Here is a 10102-nt window from a genome sequence, read left to right on the forward strand (position 1 = left end):
CCACACCTGGTGTAGGCTCTAGGAGACTGTCCACCTGGAGAGGCTGCAGAATGGGGGGGGGATCTAATGCATGCCAATTGAGACACACCTATTTGCTCCAAACAAATTACAGTTACGACCCACAAATTCAGCAGGTGAGAGAATGGGTCCATGCTAAAGCCCAGGCCAAAAGGTGCAGCATGCGGCTGGCTGCACAACCTAAGTAGCCTCTAGATCAGGGCCCTACCAATGCTGTGGGAAGAGAGTTAAGAACGTAAGATGACCCTTCTGGAGCAGGCTAATAGCCCATCTAGTCCAGCATCCTGTTTTCACAGTGGCCACCCAAATGTCTGTAGAAGACCCTCAAGAAGCACCTGGGCAAAAGAGTGCTGTCCTCTTCTGTGGTTTCCAGCAACTGGTATTCATAAGCATTACTGCCTTATGACCAATGGTGGAGGCACAGCATAGCCATCATAGTTAGCAGCCATGGGCAGTTATTTAGCTTTTCACTTGTTGCTTGGATGTTGCTGCTGCACAATTTGTTGCTTCTTGATTCCAGTCATAACTACCTAGCTGGACAGTTCCCCCAGCTGCCTCAGCAACCTTTCCCTGAAACGTTCTACATACTGTACTTTGTCCTGCTGGACAGCTCCCCTGCCTATGAGAGCTTGAAAAGCCACTGAATGCAATCCACCAAATGCAATTCATGCCAGCCCACCAAACCTCTGGTTTTACTGCCTGCCTGGGACTGCAAAAATGGGAGATGGGCATTGGCAAGCACCCAGCAGGTCACAACACAATGTCAGGTGAAATGAGGTTGTCTTGGTGGACTACCAGTTGTACAGGTCTAATGGAGGGGCTTGTGCGTGCCTCCCCTTCATCTTGTACCTTATGAAATGTGAAATTGCACCCTGAACCAGACACTCCCCAAGGGTGAGACAAAAGCTACGCTCTGCCAGTGGAGGCTGGTCCATTAGGATGAATTGGAAACTGGGCCACTAATCTCAGTCTTCCCCCAGCCAGTCCTCACCTGCCTGCCCACCTTTCTTACTTACAACCAGTCAGAGGGTGCCCCTGCCTGTCATTGGTTCTGGCTTCACTTACTGTTAGTCCACCTGCCTTCTGCCCTATCAGATCCAATAGGCACCAGCCACCAGTACATTTTGCCAGCAGTTGGTTGCACAAATATTACATATTTTTTTCCTGGGCAAAATGAATGGAGAAGGGGAGCTGTGTCTCCTGCAAGTATCAGCTGCTGACCAATGCCATGGTCCCAAACGGAGTGGCCCTTGACCCCCATGTGAAGCTAGCATGAAGTATTGGATGCAATCCACATTGGAGAGAGCAAGGTAATGAAAGTGTTCCAGCTCTAACAAGGTTGCCAACACCTCAGTAATTTTATAGACTCTGTCCACTCTTTACAGGGCTTTTTTCCTATTTGTTTACAGGGCAGATATATGACAATGAGCATTTGTCCTGATTTGCATGCAGAGTGCCTTCAGGTCTTCCTGTTAATTGTGCTCTCCTCACATGCTTTACAGGGCATTTCCCTGTAATTTTCCACACTGCAAAAAAATCCTATTATTATTATTATTATTATTATTATTATTATTATTATTATTATTAAAATGGATTTGTTGCACTCGGGTGACAGAGCCTTTTAATCCACTGCAGTTGCGCAACCCTAAATGTCAGGTTTCCGCTTGAATCCCTCCCACAAAATGCTGACAATCTGAAAGCACCCTTAGGTCACAATCCTGGGTCTGCTTACTTGAAATTAATCCCTGCCAAACTAACTAAGCTGCTAGGATCTTTTCTTGGGGGGCAGGGTTAGTATTTCACATAGTTTATTGCTTCCCTTGATGATCAATGTATTTAGAACAGAAGCTGCCTGCCACCCTCACACATAACCCTGAAGAGAAACAAACACTGCTGATATCAATGGGCAGATCCACACTTAGACTTGACTTTCCCCAAAGAATCCTGGGAAGTGTAGTTTGTTGAGGGTGCTGAGAATTGTAGCAGTGAGAGGGAAACTACAGTTCCCAGTGAAGTCATGTATAGGCACACCTCACTTTGTTGCACTTCTCTTTATTGTGCTTCACAGATATTTCTCCTTGTGAGGACGCAGGTGCAGCTGCAGGCAGCCCAGCTGTTTCCAAGAAAAGGAAAAACCCCTGCTATTGCTTTCCCTCTTCTGGCCACAGGAATGAAGCTGGCTAGGGTTGGAGCCAGGTTTTCCCCCTCCCACCCCTGCAGCTGGCCTGGCTTAATAGACTACAATATAGTGTAAACATAATTTTTATATGCACTAGGAAACGAAACAAAAAGTGTGTGACTTGCTTTATTGTGATATTTGCTTTATTGTGGTGATCTGGAAATGGAAGCACAATATATCTGAGATATGCCTGCTCTTTTAAACATTCATTGAATATGCTTTAAATGCATGCTGTGGATTTGCCAAGGTGACTTTTTTCAGTTAAGCAAATGTCTAACATGTAGGCCTGCTTTGCAAACATTGAGAATGTTCCTTTCATATGCCCAAGAACGGGACAGATTTCAGGACAGGCCATCTTGCTGTCCTGAGATCGTGAGTTCCCCACATACAGCCAATGAATATGGATGTTATTGCATTGCCTTGCTTCTTTATCATAAACACCATACACAGCCCTATTGAACTGCAAATGTGGAGTCCTAAATCTACGTTGCTGGGCTGGCTAATGGTATGCATGCTCTCTCTTCCCCTCTTCCTTGTACTGAACAAAATCCAGGCCTATATTCCAAATGTCCCACCTCTTCCATGGGTTGGGAGGCAAACGAGCAGCTCTAGTGATCAGATAGGCCACAGGATCTCTGGAGAGTGACATATTCCACACCACCACCCTGTTCCCAGGCTTCCCCCGTCCTTGTTGCTTTTCAGAGCAGCAACTAAAATAGCAGTGTTTAAAAAGGTGTGGACTTGCCACAAGCATTGAGTGAGTCATTCCCACGTTGCTGGTAGGTCACTAAGGCAGCAAGGAGGAGGGGGTGGGGAACAGCTGAGCATCTGAACAAAGGTAGAATTTCACTGAATTTTCCTCTTGGGACAATAAAGGAAAATAGTGTTGCACACAACCTGATCTCTGAGTAGTGAGCAGGTCCTGCTCTTGCCCATGATTCAGTTTCCTTAGAATGAAAGTCAGTGGAGATTGTGGAGTCTTTAGGATATATGGTTTTTATTTAGCTGTATATAAATACAAACTGAGCAAAGGGTGAAGAAGATCACACCATTAACAAACCAGGAGATCTGGTTTCCCCATCAGATCTCCAGGGAAGCCCCAAGTGACAGCTTTGGGTCCAGCACAAAGCAGGCATGTCTCTGTGCCTCCAGCTTTCAGCTTCAGCCAAATTCACACACAAAACTCAGGCTATTGTTCTTCTACCTTATAAGGTGATGTTGCTTCCAGCTAGGTAATGGGTCCACAAGCAATCTTTTCTCCCCACACACCTAGTAGAACAAAGCTGGCTACCACCCGTGGTCTGCCACCATCCATACAAAAACTAAACCAGTTTGTGTGATTGTATCTCAACCTCCGGACCCCAAATTGTGACAGGTGCATACTAAGTGTATGGTGTGCAATGGTGGGAGATTCAGATCCAAATTGCTGCATAGAACTTTAATTTTTTGCAGTTGAAATGAGACAGCTTGATTTCAATCCATCCTGAGTCCTTAAGATAGGGGCACAAACATGCTCTAGGACAATAAGTAACAAATTAATGAGAGGGGCTTCAGAAAAGTGAACTGTGGGTCTTTGTGATAAATGGGAGATTTTATAGGAATTTATATTTTGTTGGTTTAATATCCCATCTTTTGTAACAAAAATGTTCACTGTGGTTCATAGAGCTCATGGGGCTTTAAATGTTCTTCCCCATAGATCACTACGAAGCCAGGACATCTATTCCATTAGACAGGAACACACTGACATTCATACATGTGAGTTCATCATTCAGCCCTGTGGTATGATCAAGGGAAGACTTGGAAGACTTCTGTACATCGCCTCAAACACAATACATTTCAAAAGAGAATTCACATGTTCCACTGTGACTCAATAAGTGACATCAAGTGATGAAATGCACCTGTGAATCCCTCACAGGAAGCATTGCCTAAAGATAGTTGGGGTGAACAGCCAGAGACCTCTGAAGATTTGTGAGGCTTGGTGGAGGAGCACAGGATGCTTTTGGAGATAAAACGTTTTGCCAAGGAAACATTCCTTCTGAAAGGAAGTGAGGTCTCCCCAGCAATCAGGTTGCAGGCAGTCTCTTGCAAAGCTCATCTTAACTGCAGATGATGTAGAAAGAAAGAAAGAAAGAAAGAAAGAAAGAAAGAAAGAAAGAAAGAAAGAAAGAAAGAGAGTGATGGACTTCTTCAGCATAAAACAAAATTGAGAGGTGAAAGATCAGATAGCAATTACAGTGGTACCCCGTGTTACGCATGCGATCCGTTCCGGATCACGCTACATAACACGGGCGTGCTTAACACGAATGCCCCCCCCAAAACCCCGAAAACCCAGAAGTAGTGCGATTTCTGTGCATGCACGAAGTGCGCAGAAGCATTCTGTGCATCCGGGGGTCGCGCACGGGTCGCGCACGCTCCGGAAACGCTTCCGGGTTGCAGGCGTTGTTCTTAACTCGACCATCTGCAACCCGGGGTGTGCGCAACCCGGGGTATGACTGTAATAGCAAGGGAGTTGGGTAAAGATCAATGACATTCTAAACTGCTCCCATTACTAATAATTAGACAGAGTTGGCTAAGCTTTCAACAGCATTAAGAATAAAAGAAGCTGTCTTAAACTGAGCCAGACTATGGTCCATCTAGCCCAGTATTGGCCTGTATTCAGCTTAAGTTTTACTCAAAACAGACCCATTGGAATTGATGGTGATGATGATGAATGAATGAACCTAAGTTAGTCCTGTTCATTCCTTTCAAAGTGTTTGCTTTGAGTAGGCTGGCAGTGGCTACAATCCAATGCCTCTGCACTGACTGGGTTTCAGAGAGGATTCTCTCCCAGTGCTACCTAGAGAGGCCCAGTTGTTCTACCACTGAGCCACAGCCCTTCCCCTTCCATGTTCTACTGATGGACTCTGGCAGAAAAAAGTCTCCACTTTTAGAGGGGTTGGAGAGAGAATATATTGGTCTCTTCCCCAGCTGTTTGATTCTGCGCAAGCATCCTTTGTGCCCTAAATTCAGAGCAGCCACTTAATAGCACCCCAGTTTGAAAATAGTCTTCATAGTCTCAAGCCAAAACGTTGTAGCGGTTCCATCTGGATTGGGTGCCTATGAGACAGAAGTTGCTTTTTCTTCCAGACAGAGTGTTGTCGCGGAATGGAACAAGAACGGAAGGTCTGGAGATGGTAGGCACTGGGCTTAAAGCACAGGCTCTGCAGTCAGGAGGCCAAGTGCTCCTGGCATGGCTGCTACAGAATGGCCGGGGGTGAGCCATTTCACTGCTAGAACCAACCACTGCCTTTTTTCCTGTTGGGGCTCCTGTGCTACATATATTATGCTTTATGACAAGCAGAAACTCAGCGGAAGAAACTTTAAGCATAGATCATGCAACAACAGGATGTCATTCACCTGTTGATTTTCTGCAGGACATGTAGTTGCCAAACGCACAGGCCATGTGCGTTGGGTGTTATATAATGGTGCAGATGACCCTACAGCATGTTCCACAGTGTCTCAGGCTCTGTTCATGGCATAAGGTCTTTCTACAGGGTCAGATGCTTTTCTTTTCCTTCTTTTTAGATACAGGCGGTGCTCTGTTTGCATGTGAACCAAGCTCGGAGGTTCCATGAAACTATGGGTTGCATGTGACGAAATGGACCTGTTGAAATCAGTGTGCATCCCTAATGTAAGTCAGCTGATATCAATGGGACCCCCCTGAATATAGTGTAGCTGGATACAGCCCTATGGGATCATATCCCTCCTTTAACCTCACTTTCAGTGGGGAAATAAATTCTCTCTGTGGTGAACAGGGGCACTCCAAGGTGAATTGTGCCTCTCATAGCATGCAAGTGAGCTCAAGGAACTCTTCTTTAAAGATGTCTGGGGTTGTGATCTCTCACGAGTTTCAAATCCCTTTGCATGGAATATAGTAAAATGATTTTGGCTGCGATCCAACAAGATGGTTGCGCTGAACTCTGTTGGAATTTGGCAATTGCTTCAGATCGAGGGTGGCGCTGATTCTGCAAGAACCAACCTGCAACTGAAAGGCCCCAGGCTCCCTCCAATGGAATAAGAGAACAACTGCAACTGCTTTGAGGCTTCCCTTTTGCGCTTCTTCTATTCAACCACCACCCCAGTCTCATACCAGTAACTCTCAAGCATTGAATCGATGCTCTGTGGTTAGACAAGGCCCAAAGAATGTGCTGATCGAATACCAAGAGCACACCAGGGAACAGAACTTTACTTGGCGATCTGGCAGCAATGCTGGGGGAGGCTCAAGCCTGCAAACAGGCGTCTCTTCGGTGCTGATTCAACACAGTGACTAAATGAGCTATTCCCAGGGAGCCAGTTGCATTCTCTTCTCCTATTATGCAAAGAGACTCTACAGCAATGCCCAGTTGCAATGCTACAATGCAGTGCCTCCCAACCCATTTTTACTCTGGGGATTTGCCATGCAGCAAAGGAGCAATGCCTTGCCAGGCTCCCATCCAGATGCCACCTCCTCCTGAATATTTAGCAATGCCAAAAAGGCCTTGCTCAGCCAGCAGTCACTAGCTGAGCACCGTTTAACTCACAAGAACCCCATATTTGTTCCTATTTCCTATTGGTGCAATCCTAACTGTGCCTCCACAGAAGTCCTACTGAATTCAGTTGGGGTTACTCCCAGGTAAGTGGGGTTAGGAACATGCTAACTGCTTCAACATTGGTATCCATTAGTAAAAAGGGGGGCAATTTCCAGCTGTAATCCTATATGAAGCAGTCACCAGACCAATATTTGCTTACAAGGGTAATAAGAATTTAAGAAGAGCCTAGAGGCTGGATCAGGCCAGTGGCCCATCTAATCCAGCATCTTGTTCTCACAGTGGCCAACCAGATACCTGTGGGAAGCCTGCAAGCAAGACCTGAGCATAGCAGCACATTTCCCACCTGTGGTTTCCAGCAACTGGTATTCAGAAGCATTACTGTCTCCAACCATCAGGGCTGATAGCGGAGCTCACCTAAATATGTAGCTGAAGAGAATAATTTCAGCGTTTTGAAATGCAACTATGGTTAGCCACGTCAAGGTGACGCCTACAAGTGTATGGGCTGCAGCCAATCCTAGTTCTACTCAAGAGTAGATGCACTGAAGTTAACGGATATTACTAACCTAGGGCCATTTACTTCAATGGGTCTACTCTGAGCAGGACTTAGTTGGCCAACCCAATGCCTAGTGCTATCAGACGAAATAAGCAGCAGTCTTAGTACCAAAACAGACATGGAAGATTTGTGTTCTGATTTTCTGTGAATGGATGAAAAGGGGTGATGAATTTGATTGGAGAATTGGTGCTGGAGATGGGGGGCATTTAATGATTTCCCCACCACCATCATTTTCCTGTTCTAACTGCCCAGCTACTAGCCCTGCTGTATTTCCCCAAGTGGGGCTAATAGCAGGTGTGTGTGGAGGGGTGGTGGATTAGATTGAGAACAAGCATACCCACACATGGAAATCACATGACAGATCTCTTGGGCCATACCTATTTTGGTCCTAAATGACAGTGGCAGGCATAAGGAACCAAGGGATGGACAAGGAGTACAAGTGGAGGAGAAGTGTGGGGGTCGGGGTGCAGGAACTGGAGATGGTAAGAGCACATTTAAAGACCATTTGCAAAGCTGCCTTTAAAAGTGAAAGTCCCTCATCTTGACATGGCAGCTGCACCAGACAAACCACATGTGTTGCTATGAACAAATGAAGGCACACTACTGCAGGCCTCTCAGAATATCCGTAACAGCTGCGTTGTATACCCCAAGAATATGCGCCAAGAATGCTCCACTCCTTAGGACATGTGCAAACCCTAAGAAAAGGTTCTTGTTGTCTTTGCATGCATACAGCTGTTTAACAGGGGAGATGCTCAGGTGGGCAACCCCTTGAACCCAGATCCCTGCAGCTGAAAGCCCGCTGCTTTTGAAGCCCATGTGCTGGCTTGAAGTCTCCCTGAACAAACTGTTTGAATACTTTCAGAATGCCAGTTTCCATGGCAACAGCCAATTGAGCCCTTTGCAGAGTTTGGGTCTATAAATAATTTTTTTGATCCAGAGTTGCGATATTAGCTGCGTGGGAACAAAGGAGGAAATGGGGGCGCTGAAGAGAATATATGCAGGAACATATATTTCCGACCTGTGCTACACTCCTTGCCCTCATTGCAACAAAGAGCTCAAGGGATCTCCCTTTGTCTTGCTGAGGCTTAGAAATAACTTGGTACATGACAGGAAACTGCCTCCTGAAGATCTTTCATATGGAATGTGGTTACCAATGGAAAACACAGCTTGCCGCAAGGCGAAGCCATCGCTCTCAGGTTATGCAACCTGAAATGGAAGTCCGCCTTCACCAACTGGGTGTCCTCCAGATGTTTTGGACTACAACTCCCATCAGCTGGTGCTCTTAATGCCTCTTTGTTTGCCTTGTTGGGGAGGTGTGTGCATGTGTAGAACATTAGGGTGGCTGGACTACAAGTGACGGTGCAAAGGCTAAGAGTCACATTCATTGCCCTGCCTACCACTGGGAATATGGCCTCCAGAAGGCTGTCCACAAGGGAATGCAGCTGAAAAAGTTCCCCCACCTTTGTGATGTAAGCAAGGTATTTCTGTGACCAGCCTTGCTTAGTGGTCTCTAAATAGGTTCCAGATTTGTCCCTCCAGACATGGTGAAATAGAGGTCCTCCATCTTAAAGGAACTGTGTCTTGGATTGCAATCCTTGACGTATTCACTTGGATATCTGTTCAAAGGGGATTTAAGCCTTAACGTCATTCCAAGAATATCAGAAGATCCCTGCTGGGTCAGACCAAAGGCCTCTCTCATCCAGCATTCTGTTTGCATGGTGACTAGCAGATGTTAGAAGGCCACACAATTGTTTCTGTAATGAAGTGACCAAACCTGTCGTGTCATGTTTTAAACAGAGAAACTAGCCCATAGACAAGTTTGCAGTTCAGGTAACCAGAAGTGTCTCAGGAGTTTTTCTCCAAACATACACAGTTGCTGGACTAGAGTGGCAGATGCCCACATGAAAGGCTGTATGACAAGCTTTGGCAACTTTTTGCAGATGTATGAGCGTGCTCACGTACCTACATTGTGCTCTGCAATATCACACACACATATTGTGCATCTTTATATGTATTACATATATAGCATTTTCTTCCAAGCTTAGTTTTCTGCTATCCCAGTATGCAGTGCTTTTTCTAAAAAAATGTTTAGGGGTACTCTCATTTTCCTACTCATATTGAAATACTGCCCCTCAATGAGGCCAAACTTAGATTCACAAAATGCTTAGGGATATGCGTCCCCCAGAGTCCCCCCAGGAAAGAAAGCACTGCCAGTATGGATGGAAAGCACCGAAGTGGGGGATTGTGGAGTGCTACTATAAAACTTCCACTAGATGGCACTATCATGTGTAAGATTATACATAGACTTGCATTCCTCCTGAGCTCTTTAGCCTTAACCTCTAGTTGTTGTTGTTGTTTATACATTAATGGCACATATGGACATAAACAGAGCCCTGCTGAATAAAACTAAATTAGGCACTTTTAGCCCTGGATCCTGTTTCTACCAGTACCTCCAGGAAGCCCACAAGCAGGGCATGAAGGAAAAAACCTTCACTTGCTGCTGCTGTCCCTGCTCTAACCTGAGAGAATGCACTGCATGAAGCTGAATCCTAACAGACAAAATAGGAAATGGGACATTAGCACTAAAGGCCCTATCTTAAATCAAGTTTTCTGTGTTTGATTTCACTGTCGGCTATTAACTAAAACATTTATACTAATTAGGGTTGGTTGGCATACGTCCAGATTTTCCCAGACAGATCCAGAATATTGCAGTCGGCAGCAGTGTCTGGGCGGAAATCAGGCAAATGTCTGGGAAAATCCGGAGATATGGAAGCTGTTTTTGCC

The sequence above is a fragment of the Lacerta agilis genome, chromosome 8 (genome assembly GCF_009819535.1).
Source record: "Lacerta agilis isolate rLacAgi1 chromosome 8, rLacAgi1.pri, whole genome shotgun sequence".
NCBI lineage: Eukaryota > Metazoa > Chordata > Lepidosauria > Squamata > Lacertidae > Lacerta > Lacerta agilis.